Source organism: Ixodes scapularis, unplaced genomic scaffold, assembly GCF_016920785.2.
Source record: "Ixodes scapularis isolate PalLabHiFi unplaced genomic scaffold, ASM1692078v2 PGA_scaffold6__148_contigs__length_123643588, whole genome shotgun sequence".
Taxonomy (NCBI): Eukaryota; Metazoa; Arthropoda; class Arachnida; order Ixodida; family Ixodidae; genus Ixodes; species Ixodes scapularis.
In genome coordinates, this window is record NW_024609881.1 from 5919924 (window position 1) to 5924926 (window position 5003).

Sequence of the window (5003 nt, forward strand, 5' to 3'; positions counted from 1 at the left end):
CTTATGATCAAGTTCAGCAATTATGTTCCCAATGAGAATTCCTCTCTTGTGGCTTCAAGCCAGTACTCGAGAAACTGGCGCAGCACCCCCCAAAAAACACAATGCATATAGCCTGGGACAAACCCCAAGACTATGTGAAAATGTTCCTGGTTGATTAAGGGATATGGAGTTCTAACTCCTCTAACTACCGTCCCAGCGTCAAATGCCTCCTCCATGTCCGCAATCATTTTTATTTCCTCTGGAGGGTCGTCTTTCAGGGTAGGTTACTTGACAGAACCCCCACGCCGCTCTCCAGGGTGCAAACACTAATTGCATCCATAATATTCATTGAATTGGAGGATGCCTTGCATGGAGGCTCTGGCCACTGAATCAACAGCGCAGCAATACAAAATGCTTTGAAAGTTTCAGTGGCACCTTTATAGAACAAACTAAACGCCTCTACGGACACGTTGTTGACCTGATCCACGAAAACATTCTGGAATACATCCATCTTCGGTTTCGATTTCCCGAACCACAAAGCTGCGTGCACAAGCTTGCCCATACGAATTGGAGCAGGAAGTTCTTTAATGGTGAACTGGATGCGCCAGATTGCAGTGGATGAAGATGAGAATACTGGAGCCCCATCGGTATTTAGCCTCATGCTTACTCTGTGACCATATTGGGCAGCCTTGAGAAATGATCGGTACATTTCCCCATCTGTGATGTCCGTGAGAGTGTCATCTAAAGGAAGAGGCTGAGTTAAATCTAAAAAATCTCCAGACTTCAAAATATCCTGCAGTTGCGGGCGAATGTCAAGCGTCACAAAGAAAGGTGCCTCGGACAGGCTTGACACCTTGCATACTGGGATGCAATGCGGACATGTAAATGAAGAGCAGTCCTCCAGTAGTCCGATGTAAAAAAAAACTGAATGCAGTAAAAATGAAAAGTGAGATGGCTGTTGGTGTCCTTCAGCACCTGGGAAATCATATAACGTGATTCAGGCGAAGCAGGCTGGCTGAACATACAGTTCACCATTTTCAGGAGGTTAGAAAGACCTGTAAAAGTGAGGTTGCTACTCACAGCATACTTCAAAACCATCAGCAAAAGTTCTTCCTTAGACACTACGACCTGTACCTTGATCATCTCTTTAAAGAGATCGGCAAAGAATGTTGCACTGTCGTCCGCGGGTGCTTGCATCGTGGGGCGCTCACTTCCGTTGAGTTCAGCATCTTCAGTGCACAAGTCCTAAAACATAGAGAAAGTTAGAATGTATTGTATAAGTGAAAAGGCGACTTACTTTGTTACCATTATGATAATGACAATAAAATATCGGTGCTACACTATTCACATTTCCTAGGGCACTCAGATGCCTTAAATTATCAAACATCTTTTTCCAACATATATAACATTTTACTAACAATAAAAATGTCAAATGACACTGACAAGTGTAAAATATCGAGAAAGTTCCGACGAAAAATTTGGAGATCAATCTTGAAAACCTGAGGTATGGGTGCTTGTTAGGTAGAAGGGAAACCATTCGGAAGGGGTAAAAATAGGGGGGAGCTTCGCCTCTCAGCGCCGGTGCACCTAGAGAAACGGCTAATGCAGAGGAGCATCTGTTCATTGGGTGGGTGTATAATTTTGGGAAGGGTACCTGATATGTCCTTTGCCTCCTTTCCACACTCTTCACGGGTACCAGGTTAGTTCTTATTGCTGGGGCAGATGCAAAGGACGAACATTGTGTCGGCCCCGATTCAGACAGAAGCGCAAACTTTAAACTACATTAGCTAATGCCCTATATGAATTTCTGAGCAGCATTTTAGAACCCATTAGGAGGTGAGGTACCATGGCTATTTTATATAAACTCCAGGGGATAAGGCGATCTCCACTAGGCATATGGGGTACACGACGACTATTCAGAAAGGTAGAACTTTTCCTTTTCTGCTGAGTGCTTCGCTCTGTGTTTTTGATTGTACTCTACAAAACTTGCAGGGTGGAGAAAAAACATGCGATTAGACAGGCTTCTCAGGTATTAAAATGTTCTACAAGAAGAGAAGGAAGCATTGGGTAAACCTTAAGAGAGCAGATGATGTTTCAGTAATAGATAGTTTCTCAGGGCTTTGAAGGGGGTGGTTCAGACAGGTTTCTCCCGTCTGAACCACCCCCCTCAAGGCTCTGCAGTATTTTTCGTATTTATTTTCTAGTTATAGAATATGTATGATGTAACTATTTTCCAGAATATACTTACAACATCATTTGTAGAGTCACTGTCGCAGTTGGTATTTGAATGTTGTGAATGCTCGGCACTAGAGGTGTGACCAGTGAGCTCTTGCTGTTCTGAGGACACCTACCATAAAGCAAGAAAATGGTTTAATAAGCATGCTGCTTTCATCATGGGAGAATAATAAAATTTGTAAATAATACAATTGGGGATGCACAATGGTAACTGTCTAAAAATATATAAGACCATTTTTAGAGCCACGTGTTTTGTTAGACTTTGAACTTTTTGCATGCTCCCTACTGGAGGTAGGTATGCTTGCTGTTCTTTATTCTTTCCAAAAGAATAAAAATGTCCAAAAACAAAGTATATGAGGTACAGTCGTGCAATTTCAATTATATTTATGCTAATTCAGCCTGAAACCTAAAAGAATCTCAAACATTACTACAAGTCATTGATGTATACCATGCAACAATTTTCAAAAAAGCATACTTACAAGATCGTCCTCACAGTCACTGCTGAGGTTAAAGTTCAAATTGTCTGCATGCTCGCTATCACAGTCAGGCGAGGAGGGTGCCTGCAATCTCAAGGGTGTCTAAAACAAAGCAAAAGGGATGTTGTTATTTTAGCTTCAATCATACTCACTGCAATTCAGCCTGAAACTATATACCTACAGGGTAACTCACAGGGTCACTGCTGTAACTGGAGTTCAAACTGTCTGCACGCTCGCTACCAGAGCAAGGCAAGGAGGGCGCCTGCATTCTTAACGGCATCTAAAACAAAACAAAAGGGGTGTTGTTATTTCGGCTTCACTTGCACTAAAAGTTATTCCGCCTGAAAGTTAAAAAGTATCAAATGTGGATGCAAATCATTTACACAAATCAGCAGCTAGATATTTTTAAGAATATACTTACAGGGTCGCTCACAGAGTCGCTGTCGTAACCAGAATTCAAACTTTGTGCTTGCTCATTACGAAAGGCCTGTGACAAGCCAGCTTGTGGTTCAGAAGGTGCCTGAAACAAAGCAGGAGTAGGATTTATATCATATTTTGATCAGCCTGACTAATTAAATATGGTTCGTTAGCACACTTCCCTCCAAAACCACTCGGGTTCTAAATTGTTTATGCATTATATTTAGGGCCTCACTTAGCTGTATTGCAAAACATACATACTGCGTGGTCGACACACTTCCAGAATGTGCCAATATACTATTTTTAAGTTCATCTGCTGACATGACAAATCTGTTGCTCTTGTTACGGCAAAGTACAAAGTTAAGGTAAGTTTAACGGTCCACAAAAATTAGAAGTTAACGCATCAAGTACAAAGTTTGCGAATGTGTCCTATTTCTGCCTCACAATTTTGAATATTATAAACTTCCAAGTACAAAAAAAAAAGTGAAAAATGTTTTTAAATGCCCTGTTCTTAAAAAAAAAATTATGTATATATATATATACATATATAATGTTGAATGGAAATTTGAACGTATAAATGTGACCAGCAACATATGTGAGGAAAGGTACTAGTTAATGCGTCAGGTCGCCGATTTCTGCGGTCCCTTTCTGTGCATAATATTCTTTATTGGGGGTGGCTGCAATGCTTCTTTTGGTAGCTGCAATGTTTCTCGGTAACATATAGTCATCCGGGACTGAAAACATTCAGCAAACACTGCAAACATTGTTACAAGTTGTTTATATACATACTTCTTCAACTTCAGAAGACTTTTTTTTTTTTCCGTGCATACCACGTCGACCGCGGGACTGTTTCTTGGGACCCGAGATATCAATGCTGCTTGTAACGTCTTCGTTTCTTTAGACGCGTGCTAGATCGTCCCGACGACGAAAACGGGGGTGTATCCCCCATTTTGCCCATGAGATGCCTGTTGTTCGTTTGAAAGGAGGCGCCTGTCTGAAATGAACTTCACAAGAATGCACTACAACTCCACGCGCTCGTACACACATACACACACACACAGGCCAACGTTGATGCTGGCGGGTGGTAGGCCCCTTCTACTCATGGCACTCGTGCACTCGTGGTACGGCACATACTCGTGGCCCTGGCGTGATGTTAACTGCAATGACACTGAATCCAAGTGCTCTCAATATTTATTGGTGAGATCAGTGGTTGGTACAGACTACACGGTAAAACTTCTTAATAATAAGGCTAGTTTCTTAAAAGGATTCATCGCATGTTTAATAAAAGTTATACTGATAAATAAAATAAGATGCCTACAAATGCATTCAATAACGTAACTTTAAGCAACAAGAATGCCGCAGTGGTCCGGTTTAACGGTTCAACTCGAAGGCGGATCCAATCCAATTCGGTTACGCATTCTTTCGTGTCGCGCGTTCTTCTTGCTTCGTATGTGCCTGTACCCCGTTCCTTGTTTGTTTTCGTGAGCTGCAGTTTAGGATGATTACGCACGCGTGAGTACGGAACGAAGATGACCACTGTCAGGCAATTGTACCGGTCTCTTACGTCAAAGCTTTCAAACCAACCGGACTAAGTGATTTCGATGAGCGTGCGAAATATTCCGTCGGTTGGACATGCGGGGATGGCGACAGCGACGACGAAGACGACCAAGAAAGTTATTACAAAGCGAGAATTCTACTCTTGGGAGTTAAATGGACATTCCTTATTTGTTTAGTCAAAGAATCTGACTTATGGGTTTCGAATGGTCTTTTTTGCGTTAAGTAAATGTTGCTACCAGTGTTAGCATGTGATGTGTGCGATCGCTAACCCTAACACACACAAGTGTTATAAAGAAGCTGCATTTATTTTAACGCGGTGTCTAGAGTGCCGTCCGACGG

At 42.0% G+C, this 5003-nt stretch overlaps 1 long non-coding RNA gene across 1 annotated transcript; it reads right to left on the bottom strand.

Moving 5' to 3' along the window:
- Positions 1–2716: 2716 nt before the first annotated feature.
- Positions 2717–3198, bottom strand: LOC115331190. Its single transcript, XR_006078435.1, has 3 exons — positions 3112–3198; positions 2884–2970; positions 2717–2792 (listed from the first exon to the last, which is right to left on the bottom strand). It is a non-coding gene; the product is annotated as an uncharacterized LOC115331190 (long non-coding RNA).
- Positions 3199–5003: the final 1805 nt, after the last annotated feature.